Genomic DNA, 17,124 nt, shown 5'->3' on the forward strand with positions numbered 1-17,124 from the left:
TAATAAATTCTGTTTAAGTAATTTGCAGCTGGAATGATTTAACTTTAATTCAATTTCAATTGAACAGTAAGGTAGTTTGCTTTTCGTTGAGATCTTCTTTAATAAAACCTAAAATAGGCTATTTTTTTCCCTATGACATTGGAAATAACGAAGACCCCAGACTTCAGCACCATAGTTAATAATGACATGTCCACGTTATGTGGTAGAAAGGAAACGAATGTTTGACGACATATACAGGTATTTAGATGCGCCATTTCGCTACGAAGACATAATATTCTCCACCACATCTATGTGCTTAAATCTGTAGCAGAGCTAGCAAAGAAATATGAATGTATTTAAAAGTTATAGCCGATTAGGATGAATGGAAGAAAATGATTAGAGAAGGATTACATGATTTTAATTTCGGTTAAGCTATATGGATGGCAGGAATATAGAGTACTGATCCATCCATTAGTTGTAAGGTTTATGTAAATAGTTGTATATAGAGGGATGAATGTGTGAAGCGAATGTATTTGTAAGTAAGAATGGAGAGTGAGTGATATTCTAGTGATAAACACCGAGACGATGCTGGCTGTATGGCGAAAGCCAATGCCAAAAAAAGCCAGAAAATGCCAATGCCAGCCAGTAGTTATTACATACTGTTACATTACATTACTGTTATTGCATACTTAAATATCTGCCTTTAGATTGTTCAATTACTGCTGTCCACGTACAGAAGTTATCTTTGATATAGCAAATTTGGATGCAAAGCTCCAGGAATTAGTAAAATTTCATCTCTAGGTTGGTCTAATAAAAAGTCTCAACTCTTTATTTTGGAAAAAAAAGTTTCCTAATATTTCTTGAGCATACAAAAAGTAAATTTGTTTTGTTTTGTTGGCAACAATACACATTTTATTAATCTGAGCATATTTGACGGGAATTTTGAATTTAAATTTGGCCTTAGTTGGAGAGTCAGCAAATGGATGAGCTCAAATTGGAATTACAAATTTGAATTTTGTTTAAAGAATATTTTATTAAAGATACATTAGGGATTAAGGTTGCATCAGTCATAAATATATATTATATTAAATAAATATTGCGGCCAATATAAAATGTAATAAAGTAAAAAAAGAACATTATCTTGATTCAATTATTATTTTTTAATTCTGTTTACTCGTCATAAATATTTAGGTTGTGTTTATTTTTGTTTTATTTATTATACGAATTTTTTATATATTCTACTAATGTATTATATCTTAAGAATCTATTTCGAGTGTAAGAGTATACAGAAAGCTAACAAAGTAAGGCAGCCTCGTTTATTTATTTGTAATGCATTTATTCATCAATACATTGTTTCTTTCTGACTTCTATACCTGGAGAGATCTTAGAAAAGCTCTAGGTGTACAATATAATCTACATTGTTGCACTTAATTAAAGAACTGAAAGCAATAAATGCGCCTAATGGCTGCAGATGCCCAAAGAAATTAACTGTTTTAATGCATTCACAAAAAAAAAATTATCTTTTTAGCTAGATGACAATAATTTGCATAATCAGCTCTACAATATCGTTCAACCATTTTACGCTTGGTTTGATTTTTCATTTAATCGTTTATTATTTCATTAAAAAGAAAACCTCTCTAAACTCACGTTGCATACAAAATGGGTTTTATAGGAGTGTTTTTTTAAAAATTTGTTTTATGATATTTATATCGCTTTATTGAGAAATATTTACACTAGGATGGTACAGGTGTTAGCCTATGCTGATGACGTGGCTTTATTGGCAAGATCTGAAGTAGAGCTAAAGCGATATTCTTGGAAATGGAAGCAGCAGCCAAAGAGTTTGGATTGGAGGTTAACTGTCAGAAAACCAAATATTTGGTTGTGACAAGAAAGAGAAGGATATTTCGGTACCTACGGGTGGGGAAATATACCTTTGAAGGAGTGAGGAATTTCAAATATTTGGGTTCAGTGTTAACCTCTAAAAACGATGTAACAGAAGATATGGCTGGACGAATGGCTGCTGGAAGTAGTTGCTTATGGGCTCTTCAAACGGTGTTGAGAAGTAAAAATGTGTCAAGAGCAGCAAAAATAAGGCTTTCTTAAGACAGTGCTGAGGCCGATTGTCAGACTATGGCTCAGAAACGTGGGTTTTGACCCGAGTAGATGAACAAAAGATACGCAGGTGGGAAAGGAAAATATTTGGACCCGCGAGGACAGAGGACGGCTTCAGAATCAGGACGAACCAAGAAGTGGCTGTACTGTTTGGTGAGCCTGATAGTGTGTCTTGCATAAAAGGCAGGAAGACTGCGATGGTTGGGACACATACACCTACGAGGGTCGTTTGAAAAGTCCGTGCAAAAATAAAAACTACTTAATTTTTGGGGTAAACCTTCTTTATTTTTTAACATAGTCTCCTTTTAGGCTTATACACTTCGTCCAACGCTGCTCTAGTTTGTTGATCCCTTCCGAATAATAGGATTTGTCCAAGTCTGAAAAATAGCAATTCGTTTCTGCAATCACCTCCTCGTTTGAATAAAATCTTTTTCCCGCCAGCCATTTCTTCATATTGGGGAACAAATAGTAGTCCGAGAGAGCCAAGTCTGGAGAATAGGGGGGATGTGAAACAAGTTGGAACCTCATTTCCATTAATTTTGCGACCACAACTGCTGAGGTGAGAGCTGGTGCGTTGTCGTGATGGAAAAGGACTTTTTTGTGGGCCAATCGTGGGCGTTTTTCTTGCAGCTCGGTTTTCAAACGGTCCAATAACGATGAATAATATGCACCTGTAATAGTTTTACCCTTTTCCAGATAGTCGATGAGGATTATTCCTTGCGAATCCCAAAAGACAGTCGCCATAATCTTTCCGGCCGAAGGAACGGTCTTCGCCTTTTTTGGCGCAGATTCCCCCTTGGTAACCCATTGTTTAGATTGTTCTTTGGTCTCAGGAGTGTGGTGATGTATCCATGTTTCATCCACAGTGACGAAACGACGCTTAAAGTCCTGCGGATTCTTCTGGAACAGCTGCAAACCGTCCTTGCAACACTTCACACGATTTCGTTTTTGGTCAAGCGTGAGCAATCGCGGCACCCATCTTGCGGATAGCTTTGTAATGTCCAAATGTTGATGCAAAATATTATGTACCCGTTCATTCGAGATGCCCACAGCACTAGCAATCTCACGCACCTTCACTCTTCTGTCATCCATCACCATATCATGGATTTTATCAATGATTTCTGGAGTAGTAACTTCAACAGGGCGTCCAGAACGTTCAGCGTCACTTGTGCCCATATGGCCAATCCGAAAATTTTGAAACCACTTATAAACTGTTCTAATCACCATAATGTTTATGAAGCTTCTCATTAGTCTCCTGAGGCGTTTTGCCTTTCATAAAGTAGTGTTTAATCAACACACGAAATTCTTTTTCGTCCATTTTTTGAAAATCACTCGACTTCCTCGATTCAAACGAATGCCAAACACAAAGAAATAGACCGATCTGGCTGAAACTTGGTGTGTGTTCTTCTAAGAGATGCTACTAACTAAACATAACCTCGATACGCGCCAGTAGTGCTATCTCTCTGACGTTGCACGGACTTTTCAAACGACCCTCGTAAGAGCTCCAAAGAGAGCATTGTATGGGCATCCTGGCGGGAGAAGGCCCCCGAGGCAGACCAAGGCTGAGGGGCGTGGAGGATGATATTGAGGAGGTCGGCCTGCACGGTTGGAGAACGGTTGCGAACGGTGGAAAGCTGTTGTGGCTGAGGTCCAGGCCCTTCATGGGCTGTGATGGCCAGGGAGCAGTAGTAGTATTGAGAAATATTATGTATTATTAAATATTCTATTTATGTAAAAAAAAATGAGAATGGAGACGATAGTGGCTAGCCGGAATTTTATACATGTATATAAATGTGGGAGTTTTCGGATAACGTTAAAGGATGATGCTACATTTTAAAATATAATCTAGCGTAAATTAAAACACACCTATGAAGGTGAATATTGTATGTACATATATACATATATACAATATATACAAATTTTTTGTCAGCTTTTGTAACAAGAGCTCAGCGTTTAATTAATTTCAAGCGTTATTTTATAACTCTAACCCAACCTTACTAATTACGTTCCTTCAAAAAAACAAAAAAAAAAAATCTAAATTAAAAACTGAAGCGTATTAAATGGATATGTGAAGTCCAGAAAACATTTTTAAATATAAAAAAAAAAGAAGAAGAAAAATATGGACATTACAACGGTAACGCCATTATCTTGTGCGGAGAATGTGCGCGGTTGGAATTTTGTTTTTTTGCCTAGTTATTTTATAAAATCTCTAACAGATTTAGGCAGCTGTGTTCATTTGTTTAATTAACCAATAGGCAATAACCGTTACAGAGTTATAAGTTCTTTCCTGTGTTGAAAATATAATAATAATAATAATAATAATAATAATAATAATAATAATAACAATAATAGCTTACTGGACTCCCACGCGGAGGTCCCGGGTTCGAATCCAGCTGCTGACCCTTAGATTTTCTCTTCCAGGAGCTTCTTACATCTCACTTTCCGGTGATGGACAGTGTTGTCTGTAACAAGAGAACACTGTCCGGAGGCCGGCAGTGCACTGGAAAAATCTCCGGGCGCTAATAACCTCAGCTGTTAATGCGCCAAAAAAAAAAAAATAATAATTTATTTACAAGATAAATAAATTGAAATATATAAATAAGTATTTTACGGCATGGACAAATCCGTCTGCCGGAAGTGGACATGCACGTACCATAAAAGTGTAAACAGATACAAAAAGCATAGAAAAAACAAAAAAGTACAAGCAAATTGTCGTGAAAAATAAAATACATTCCTTTAAATTTTAATGAATTAAAGATTTTAAATGCATTAAATAAAAGAAAAATTTAAACAAGCTTTTAAGCGAAAAGAAAATAAAAATAAAACTAGAAAAATAAATACATAAATGAAGAGGAATCAGAAAAAAGCTAGAGCTTTTCAGAAAAGCGGAATGAAAAACAATATTTTGTTTAGTTAATAATTGAAGATTTGTACCAATTGATAGCGGTGTTGGCATGCATGACGAACAAGGGTTTACAATTCTCAATCTGGAGATAAAAGTAGAACTGAGATCTGAATAAGAAGCGGCGACCAAGTCTAAGGAGACGTACGTATTTCGTTGAGAATCGAACATTCAGCCACAAAGTGGAAAATGTCCTCCTTGCTCCAGAGTTGCACATTTGAACAGATATCTGTATCTCTGCAATACCACGGCATGTAGTTCAGGTATAGCAGCTCTCCTCGTGACTTGAACAACCAGCGAAGCTAAATAAGACTTAACGTGTCAGCTGCGCTAACCATTAAAACTAAAGACCGAGACGGTATGATCGAGCTCTTTGTATAAAACAAACCTGGCGAAAGACTGGGCAGACCGTAAAGACTCCTCCCGGAGTTTAGCACTAATTGTAAGGTAGTAGCTTAGAGATACTAGACCGCCACTGCAAAACATTCTCCAAGAAAAGATCGAACTCCAAGTTATATTTATTACAAAAAGGGAATTTCCAATGAAGAAACCAAGAGGCGTTTTTACTTATTACCTCTGATGCTGTTATACGAGGGAAACGGGAAATAGGGAGTGAAAACACTTTTCTGACATATTTGAAATGGAGTCTGAGAGTAAAAATAAAAATCAAATCAACTGAAGTGAAGACTTCAGTCAGGTATGTTGTACCTGAAGAGGTACAACATAAAATTGGGGGTAGAATTAGGGAGCGCAAACAGTTTCTTGATAAAATAATACTGGACCTTCTCCAGCTCCTCATAACGCTGAAAACCCCACACTTGGCCAGCGTAACAAAGAATCAAGCGACTAACTGCTAGATACAGTTTGAAAATGTACTCTTATATAAATTAACCAGATACTGATAATTATTTCTTATATTTACTAAAGTAAAGTAATCGCCTATTTTTTCAGGCGAGGCTTAATATCCAACTACCAATTAGGTGTCGTGGACGGAGGCGACTAGCAAACATACTTTACTGTAAATGTTTTTTTATTAACCATTAAATAAATGGTCTAAGACCGGGAATCGAACCCAGTACCATAATACATATTAGCTTCGCAGGTCAATTACTTATATTATAATTCAAGAGAAGGCGGCAATTTTGGACGGGGTTGGAATTTGCGACTCCCCTGTTTATGTGAAACTATCAATGTGCTATCTGTTAGTTTCTGGTGCCTTACTACTTACTTTGGGGTAGGCTTTGTCTGCTGCAGAAGGCAGCGCGTCAATCAAGTGGCAGCTTTGTCCAAGAGAGGATCGTGTGGATTTTGTCAGTGCTAAAAAGTTTTCTTAAGGTTGATTTACCTCTGCTTTTGGGTAATACCGAGGAAAGTTAGAATAATTTCCCTTAGACATTAAAAATGTAGAAAGTAGAGAGTTTTAATTGCCGGTATTATAGATTTGAAATATGAGTGTATATTGGGAAAAAAATGATATTGTACGCGGTGTATGGTGGTATTATGGGACAGCGTTGTCCCCTTATAACGACCTCGTTAATCGTCTGCGAAACAAGTATGAAAAGTGGCACTGAGGACGAACTAGTGTCTTATATATTTTTTTTCTACAGGGCCTTAAAAAGATCATTTCTCCAAGAAAACTGATTACACCCTAATTTTTATCCTTAATGTACGATAATTGTGTAAAATATATAGTTTTGTGGCGTATTTAAGGCTTATATTTACAATTCATGGAGAAACGAGAACATTAACTATAATTATTATGTGTGTCCCATATTACCACCACACTTTCTGAAAACCCAATGTGGCACCACTACAGACTTTTTCAGTGTAACTCCACAGAATCCTTGCTGTAATCTACTCAGGACTCCAAAATTACAAAGACAAAGAAAAGTGTATGTATATAATTTTACTTCAAAGTAGATTTTAAATTCAGTAATGTTCAAAGTATGCAAGGTAAAAAAAGACTGTCGTTCCATATTACCATCTCCTCATCTATTATATAAAAAGATTAAGAATTTATAATAAATAATGAGGATAAATATTGCCAATTTCTTGGTAACAGAAAGTAAAAAATTATCATTTTGGCTCTCTTAGTTCATCCCGGATGAGTTTTTACTAGATTTTGTCATCTAACTAAACTTTCTCCATAATCCCATTTTTAAGTAATAAAAAATTATATTAATTTGCTAACGTGTCAATTGTTTTTTATTGTTCGTGTCCACAAACTCACGAAATATTCCAACGATGTGCGTTCCGTACGTGTATTTGTTTTTTATTTGTACAAACTGATTATATCAAAATATACATTGTTTCACTTTAAATATATTATTATATTTAAACATCCAATAACACCTACAGGTTTTTGTTTCCTGAAAATCTGAACTCTTTATTATTTACGATTTCATACTGTTTGATAAAATCATTTTTATCAAACATGTTTATCAAACATTTTATTTATGAAAATGTATGGAATTTGTGCATTTGAATTTTTAATAAAAGAGAGAGAAAATGCTGTTCAGCTATTTCTTAATTTAGTTATCATATTGCTTTTAAAAAGTGACATATTTATTCTAACCTTTGATCAAAAAAGATCGTTTCTTCGATTTACTTCCTGCTTAAAATTACTTTTAAATTAACTTTTTTTATAGTTTCTAAGTTTTTAAAGTTTTTTTTTTACTTTCTTTTTAAGTCAACTACAGAAGTACCTAGACAACCATGGTTTAAGGGGAACTGTCACTAATAAATGGGTTGTTACGACAATAAGCAGACTGAGAGCGAACCACGCGGTGTGTGGATCGTATCTTCACAGGATCAACAAAAGGTCCTCTCTCCTCTTTGCGTAGATTGCAATGAGGAGGAGGATTTCAAACAAATAATAATGATATGTCCACGTTATGAGGTAGAAAGGAAATGAATGTTTGACGACATATACAGGTATTTAGATGCACCATTTCGCTATGAAGACATAATATTCTCCTGCAACATCTATGTGCTTCATTCTATAGCAGAGCTAGCAATGAAATATGAATGTATTTAAAAGTTACAGCCGTTTAGAATGAATGCAAGAAAATAATTAGAGAAGGATTACGTGATTTTAATTTCGGTTAAGCTATAAGGATGGCAGGAATGTAGAGTACTGATCCATCCATTAGCTGTAGTTTATGTAAATAGCTGGATATAGTAGAGGGATGAAAGTGTGAAGCGAATGTATTTATAAGTAAGAATGGAGAGTGAGTGTTATTCTAGTGATAAGCACCTAGACGATGCTGGCTGTATGGCGAAAGCCAATGCCAAAAAAAAGGCAACAAAAAAAACTTTACTACAGAAGTAAAAATAAAAGTGGTAGGGAAAGTGGAAACATATTTCACTAATTTTTATATTAGAGCAAAAAAGTGAATATAATAAATGAATGCTCAGTATACTGTGAAGTTTAAGTAAAAAATATATAAATCCTTTGAGAATCAGCAAAAACGTTTTAATTAAAATAGTCCAAAAAAAATCTTTATATAATTGAAACTGTTTTTAGTCCTTCTAAAGTAAGTTTCCATTAAAATGTGCTTCCTCGAGTCTTGTATGTTCTAAAACTATTGTGTGAAATCTCTCTTAAAATTTTACTCAAGGTTATAACTCACTAAATTTCCATTAAACTCCGAAGATTTAAGTAATATTTTATTCTCATCAACACTATTAACAATTTGTAACCGAACATTTGTTGGGTGAATTTGTTTTGGCGAATTAATTAACCATCTTTAACAGTAAATAAGTGCATTACAAGAAAATGGCACGTTAGAGGTAATCTACACACTCCGTTTCCTAGATTTACCATTCATCGGATTACTGGGGGAAAATCTTATTAAATAAAAGTTCATAAAAATAGTGAAAAAAAATCTATTCCTTTAGTACCTCTTCCCGTAGACCAATTTATTTCAAATTTGGCAATTTATTTTCACAATTTTATTCTATTTAAGTGGCAAGACAATACAATGTACAAAAGTGGCACGTTAGAGGCAGCCTAAACACCACAATTCTTCAGAAGTTTCTTTATTCGAATAATCGCATGAATTTTAATAAAATATTCATAGAATTCATCTATAAAGTTTACATCTTTCAAAATAGAAAACTTTAACGTAGATTAAGTTATCAAGAAAAAGACAAGATGATATGATATAAAAGGCAAGATGATAAGAGAAGATGCTGCACAAATAAACTGTAGTACGTTTTAAAAAATATATATATATAAAATTCTGTTCCCAGAAAATGCAAGTCCATCAAGACACAATTATTGTATGATTTTGTTGTAATTAAGTTCTCTTTCGGTCTGAACAAAAATACAGCTGGATCTCGATGTTATATTTTGATGTAAATGTTCTATTTGTCTCGTTGTGTAACGACTACAGTTTTCCTCCGACTGCACAAATTTTAAAAATTATTTATGACAGAAATAATTCGCGATTTAGGCGCCACCGAGCGGTTAGATAGGCTAGACCCGCAATGCTAAGATGTATTGTTGGTTTAGTGGGTTCGATTCCCCGGTCTCTAGGCCTTGGATTTTATTTAATGGTTAATATGAGAAATTTATAGTAAAGTATGTTTGTTAGTTGGACGTAAAGCCTTAGAAAAGCCCCACGGCATGGCAGCCACAAGAGGCTTATTGTGCCCAAAAATAGCCTTTACTGTATTTTCGCGATTTCTGTATTTTTAACAATTTTTTATCTACTTCTGTTAAGTGTTGAACTATCATCGCTGCGAAATCAACCAAGAACTAATTCTAATCAGTAGATAGTAAATTTAATGTTTTAATTACCCCCAAATTTAATAAATAAAGATTTTACTTCATTTTGGCCTGTTTTTATGTTTAAATCTGAGTGCAAACATTATCCTCAGTACTGCTGTTACGAACAATACTATTTCCATTGTTTTTCCCTTTATTTTGCGCTTTTGAGGATTTCACTTCATTTCCCAAGCCAATAAGTTAGTAGTTCACTCTTTAAACTTTACAATATTTGATTATAAAAACGATATGACACGTTGGAGAAATTACAGAGTTTATTTTTTTTTATAAAAAAAGTTGTTCAGACTCCCTGGTAATGTATCAAATTATATCATCAACTTAGAGTCAGGATTACATACAATGTTTACTTTCACGCTCAAATTACATTTGAAGTATATTTTGAAAGTTCTCAAACTCCCGGATCAAAGACTTCCCAAAAAAGTAGCCAAACAAGTAATTGCCAATAAAGTTCTATGGTGGGAAGAATGGGCAAAAATAGGCTCCCAATTGCAGACACCGTACTCCCAAATGGAAAATTTATTAACTGGGGAAACCTCGTTGAATACATTGATTTCGGTAGTGCAACAACAAGAGAAAGAGAACATGATGTCGCGTGCTAGAATGGGACATTTTCATAAACTGTATCCCCAGACTGCTATACGAGGTAGATTATGTCCCCGTAACAGGACATTTTCTGAGGCACAACTTATCTGAATCGTTGTACCTTAACTACAGGCCTTTTTGTACGGAGTCTGGGCAAGAGTGTATCCTGTGTAATCTATCTGAGATTGAAGACATTTTCCACTTTATTGGGATATGCCCCATCCTGGTTCCTTATAGATTGCAATATCTGGGAGGCAAAAAGTTAGCACAGGAGGATGTCGTTCTTTTTCTTAACGGGAAAAATTGGGACCACTTAAGTAAATATTTAAAGGCAGCGCTATTGTATAGAAGACTGATTATGGAGGAATTTCAGTGAATTATTAATTGATTTTTAGGTTAGTTTTTTAAATTACTTGTGATTATTTCGCTGTAACATGGTGTATTATTTTGTTGTGTTTTTGATGTAGCAACTCGGCAGACGGATTTTTATCCTTGCTGAAAAGTATTTTTTCTTTGTTCACTTTTATTTTATCTGGGTATTATTGATATAAATAAAACACTATTATTGTTATTATTATTATTATTATTATTATTATTATATTTGATTATAAATTGTTCTGTTAGAATATTTTACTTTGATTACCGCTGGACTTAACTTTATCCTGGTTTCTATGAGGCAATCAATGCATTAAGCCGAACTGTTTAGTACTAACAAGCTGTTGCTTCTTTTGTAATTCTACTTTCCAAGGGATCTAAAAAATTTGTAAATAGAAGATAATTGCCAACATTAAACTAAGAATCATTCAAAAGTTTGTTTTTTACAACTTTTACCGTCTAAAAAGGTAGCTACACTTCAGTTAAAAGGAATTCAAGTGTAGATTTACAAACAGAACTCACAATTCTTAATATAGTTCGAGTAGTTTTCTAAGTTTTCTCTATTTCTTTAATGGAAACAAATGTGGGTAAGTTTCCACACTTTTGGGAAAACTTTCAGGTGTTCAAATATTTTTCTTTATTTTCTTTTTAAGTACTCTCCTCTACTGTTGATTAATGTTTACTGCATCAGGCATTAGTACAAATTGATTTTAAAGCTTAAAGTTTTATTTATTTTTTATTTGTATTGCAAATATTGTATTTATTTATTGCATTTTATCATTGTTTTTATCATTTTGAGTTGCCCTGATTTTTTTTTGTTTTTGTTTCACGCAAAACAGGAAAAACATAGTAAGTTCAAATTTGATATTTCGAACTGGAGCTGACGTGGGACGCAGAGATCAGCTTTTTGGAAAAGAAACCAACTAGCCGGAAATACTGGTTTACAGTAATGATTTTTCAGTTTTTGTAGTACTTTTTATAGTACGAATTGAAATTAAACATTCCAAATTTGAAATTAATCGTTAGAGCGGTAGTGCTATTTTATTGAATAAACTTTGTGGTATTTAGCTTTATTTATCTTTGTTTGCACAAATCGATTCAATAAAATTTAATTAGATTAAACGCAAAAACATATTGTAAAACTTTAGCAAGTGACGTGCGTTTGTGGGTTTATATATTATATCTATATATATATGCGAAGTTATCAATCACGTAAACTCAGTCCATGTTTTTAGTATTTAGTATTACTTGTCGACAGGCTACATCCATCTATGTCTGAGTAGAGAACTCCATTATTGTATTAACTGAATTATTAAAACAAAACAAAGCGGAAAAAATGATGGAGGATTATATGTGAAAGACAATATAGAATCTATTGTTATTACTGTTTGAACACTATTAAACATAACTTAATGCATTATTGAATTACAGAGCTTGAGTTACAAGCGGTTTTAGTTACAGATAGAATTTCTTTACAATTTTTCATTATTCGTTTTCTTGGACTCTTGGGACGATAAAATGATTATCTCTGATAAAAGTATGTAAACTGAAGCCAAAATGGGGTAAAAATTAGTGTATGAAGAAAACTTAAAGTAAAAATTTCGTCATTTTTTGTTTTTTTAGTTTCTGTAAATAAATAAGAGTAACCTTCTTTCTTGTATTGTTTCAGAGTACATTAGGACGTTAAGAAGTTAAATAGGTAAGATAGATATTGAATATTTATTCGAAAAGTAATAGTTAGGCATTCTTCAGCATTCTGGGAAGCCATTAACTTAGAACTTTTTAAATTTATAAATGACTGACTTATGTTTGGTTCAATATTTCCATGAATAGAATAACTACAGTTAACATTAATAATAACATAAGGGAAGAGCTAAGTACAGTGGGTAACACGCTGGACTCTCCACTGAAAGCCTGGGTTCGAGTCCAGCTGCCTCGAAGTTAGGAAAGCAAGTTACAGTTAAAAAAATGGAACTTACAAAAGAATCTTTGCACTAAGATTGGGTCTTACACTGTTATTAATACCTCTCTTCCATAACTTTGGGCATTTTTGTCTTTTTCAACAGTATTTATTTTTGCAAATGCATTGCATTTCTGCGACAAGTGAAGCTGATACAACATTATAATTATGTATGAATTCGTGAACAGCATGATGAGGGGGAGAATTCACCCAATGGTGAAACTCTCAAAGAATAACATTACGCTATTATGCTCAGGCACTTACTCCATTAAATTCATGTGACCATCGTCGCTTAAATTGTCTCGACCGATTTCCTCCTGGCAATGCGGTAAATTGAGAAAACTAGATGGTTAGGTTGTGAAAAAACTGAGACTTGTAACTTGACGTAGCGGGGTTTTGTAGCTTCAGAAACGTAGGGACCAAGTAGATTTCGGTGTAAGATGGAGTTAGAAATGAAGTAAGAAGCTTTAGTGATTCGAACGGAGTGTTTTTGATTAAAAAGATGGGATTCTGTAGATATTGGAATCTTTGGCTGTTGCCCAAAGTTTAATTTACAGTATACTAGACTAGTTTTGTTTACAAAATTTAGTTATATAGTTTCTCTTGTAGCTTGATTACATATTTCTATAAATAGTTTTATAATAATGTGAAAATATTGTCATTTTTAGAAAAAAATATTTACTCTTTTTTCTCATTGTAAAATTTAATCTGTCAAACCATTATTTCAAAATGTGAATTTGTTTTAAATTTATTTATTGGATAATTTAGAACTGCATAAACTTGCATCTAGTAAATGTGATGAAGGGGAGAGATGAGCACAAGTGTGGAGCAGTTGTCCACTGACAACCCTCCGAGATATTGTCCAGAAGTGAGGAATGAGAAATATGCAGGCGATAGATTGTGAATGTGATAAGGAATGGTGAGCAACTTGAGTTGCGAGTAAATGACAAAGTAATAGCGCTGAGAGTTTGACTGAATGAGCAGAGTGAGGGATATTTACATATTTACAAATTGACTAAGAAAATATTATAAATCCATTTGATTCCATCATTAGATCTCTTTGCTACCGGCGTCTCAGTCTTCTATTTGGATTCCTAGGAATGGATTGGGAAGAAAGTTCTTGGATTAATGGATTGTAGTGGGGACAGAGATGAAATTGTTTGTATGTACGGGATGTGATTAGAAAAGGAACATTAAGATCTTTGAAGATGGTCTGGTTAGAAACTCAAAATGGAGCATTAGTGATTCTGCGAAGAATTTTGGATTGAAGTGTTTGTAGTCGGTGATAATTAGAACGTTTGGTAGAGCCCTACACTTCCATAAGTTTCAGTACAGTGTTTAAAATGTGAAAATTACAAAAATTTGCTCACAGACATTTAAAAAGTTCGCCACTCCCTGTTCAAAACTAAAATTTTAACCTAACTTCGGAATTTAGAGGCAATTTGAAGGTGGTGAGAAAAATGTGACTGAAAAATGAAAACTTGTAAAATGAATTGACCCTATGTGACCGGATATGGGTTTAAAAAATCCATCTAAAAAGTAATCGACAGCCAATGAAACACTTTTTGTCCTTTAATTCTGAAAAATCTTTCCTCTCCATGGACGATTTTCAGTTCTTTTCTTTCTAATCTGCTAAATACCTCAGCCATGATTTCTGTAAAAACATGTTCTACTCTGATCTCCTTACCTTTCAATAAAAGTAAGCAGATTTGGTGTTATGGTCGCTGAACACAATTACGTACATTGTGAGTGGAGGACGTTAAGATCATTTTAAAAACGTTCCACAGTTAATATCAATGCAGAACATGCTCTAGACATTTGTGAAATAATTTCTTTTTGTGAATAACAAATAAGATATTACCTACATTTCTTAACTTGAGAGAATTTGTGAATTTCCCGTCACACAAATTTAAATTTGATCGTGATTAGGAACTTGAATATTTTTTATTGAGCTTTTGCCTAGCTGAACTTCATACTTTATAGAAATCTGTTTTAACTATCAGCTTCCACTCTTTATGTACCACATTTTTGTATTTTTGCGATTTTATCCTCTGTGTTTCGATTTGCTTTAAAAGAAGAAGAACTCAGAAAAAATTGCACGTACTAGGTAAATTGCTTATTTCACTTTTTAATGAAATATTTAGAAAAGCATTTTTCTGCAATCTCAGACTATGATAAATTTATTTCATTATTAAGTTTTCAACTAATACGTCTGAAGAGAAAATAAAGGATATACCTATACCTGTTTTGTACCTAAAGTTTTAAATTAAAAATGTCATTATATTAATGTTAGTGGCTCATTATTATTATTAATGTAAATTCAAAAAATTTCTCTCTCTTTATTTAACACCTTTATTTGTAGCTCTGCGTTTTTTACTTGTTTTAATTTATGTGCATAAGCAGGGGAGAGGGGGGCACCTTTGAACAGTTTATTTTTCCCGCTAAATGTTTAAAACATTTATGATTGGTAATTTTCTCCATATTTTGGTGGTAGACCTGTTGTATAATTGACAGAGTTTCCCTTCGTTTTCATTTTTAGTAAAGTCAGAATTGAGGAATGTTTTATTTTGTAAGGTGGAAGTAAAATTTTTGTTGCATCTTTGGAAGTGTATTGTTAAAATTGTAGTGGACAAGGTGTAAATATTGTTAGCCCATATTAACATTTGGAATTCGTATTTTTAAACCTAGTATTTACAAAAGTCTATTTGCTTGCAAAAAGGGATTATATTTTCTTTTACGGTAGGAGAGAGGCACATTTCAACATCACAGTTAAAATGTGCCGCCCTACCGACCTGCAAGTTTGTGACTTTTTTTTGTTTAATCGCAAAGAAGGGCAAAAGTGGTCCGAACCTACATTAAGAAGCGCAACAAACCGAATATTTTGTTCAAACTTCCTAAACCCATCACTTCGGGTACAACATCCCGAACTAGCAGTGGTTTAAAAGAGAAAGTAATGTAGTAGTGAGAGAAATAACTGATAGAAGGTAGATCCAGAGTAAAGTAATATCATTTCTTTCTATTTTATATTGTGTTCAAAGCTACCCCACCAGTGGGGCAGATATTAACATTGACACAAAATTTTTAAATTAAAAAATATAGATATGTATGTAAAGTACCAACTGTTTATTAATACAGATCTGTTAAGAAGACTTGACAGTTGTAGAAAACAAAATAAAAAGGTTCAATAATACGATTCCGTGCACTCAGTTACAGAAAATGTAAATTCTGTTCAAATGTGCTCCCCTCTCCACTACGATTATTTTGTTAGGTAAAAAAAGTATCTTAATTTCATATATGTTTATTTTTACTTTAATTAATTTTGTAGTAATTATAACAATAGTTATTTATTTAACAAGTGTGGAAAGTAGTACTTTTCCTCACGCGAGGCAGGGTTTGCACGCACGAGCGAGCGAAACGATGCGAGTGCAAGTGCAAATTGCCGAGTGTGAGGAAAATACTTTACACTAGAGTTAAATATTATATTTTTTCTGCAACCATTTATTAACTAATAAAATTAAAAATTTCATTTTTACAGTCTACAAAAAGTAATTTATTTATTATTAACATTTATTGTTATATTACAATTATTTACATTACTTACGTATTTACATTACTTATTACATTTTCTGCTGTTTCTTTTATTGATGGAGGAGTGTTTTCTAAACAGGCATCACTAGAATCCATTTTAAATTTCTATAAGGTAACACTATAACCTTTTTAACTGTTATAATTAAAAATATCTAATTATTTATTAAAGTATTATTTTTATTTCTATATTCCTTTCAATTTTTATTTTATTTTAATATTCGTTTTTTAATTATTTAAATAAAATAAATTTAAATAAGCTTATTAGAGTTTTACAGAAAATATTTATGTTAATAACAAAACTTCTTATATCAAGGAAGCACAATAAAGTTTTTCCACTCACTTGTGCGGAAAGTGACACTAATGGGAATTTCCCCCCACTAGTGTGGGAAGTTGGGCATTACACAGCTGATTTTAATTGAGTAATGAGAACATTCCTACATGGTTGCAGGAAAATGTATTTATTTATTTATGTAATTTTCCATTTGTAGCCAACTCCATCTGTAAGCCTAGCGGCATAAACAGAGTAAATAAATAAATAAGTAAAAAATTATAAAGAGATCTTTTAAAATTAAAAATAGCTTTCTTTTTTTAATTGGAAAAAAAGCGATCAGTTGGAAGTTTCTTAATTTTGGCTTTTTAAAAGACAAGGTCCTTCTTTCTTGCAAAACACAAAAAGTAATATCAAAACTTGTTACTATCAACATTCCACATAGAAATCGACTGGGAAATCGGAAAGCCAAATTGTCTTCTTTTGCCAGTTATACAAGGTCGAAATAAAGTAGATGTGAAATTTCGAAATGCGACTATTTGCGTTTAAATTAATGTAAATTTTAC

The 17,124-nt window shown here is 33.1% G+C and overlaps 1 protein-coding gene across 5 annotated transcripts in view; it reads left to right on the forward strand.

Moving 5' to 3' along the window:
• The window catches only part of LOC141457119 (tachykinin-like peptides receptor 99D), a 470,553-nt gene that overhangs the window by 181,677 nt on the left and 271,752 nt on the right, over positions 1–17,124 (forward strand). For 4 of the 5 annotated variants that reach the window (XR_012460203.1, XM_074133658.1, XM_074133659.1 and 1 more), the window contains one exon: positions 12,412–12,441. The exons of the other annotated variant lie outside the window; for it this stretch is intronic. The gene's annotated coding sequence lies outside the window, so the exon portion shown is untranslated. The remainder of the gene's footprint in view (positions 1–12,411; positions 12,442–17,124) is intronic. 5 annotated transcript variants of the gene reach the window in all.

Source organism: Rhodnius prolixus, unplaced genomic scaffold (assembly GCF_049639745.1).
Source record: "Rhodnius prolixus isolate KJV_2025 unplaced genomic scaffold, Rpr scaffold_10, whole genome shotgun sequence".
Lineage (NCBI taxonomy): Eukaryota > Metazoa > Arthropoda > Insecta > Hemiptera > Reduviidae > Rhodnius > Rhodnius prolixus.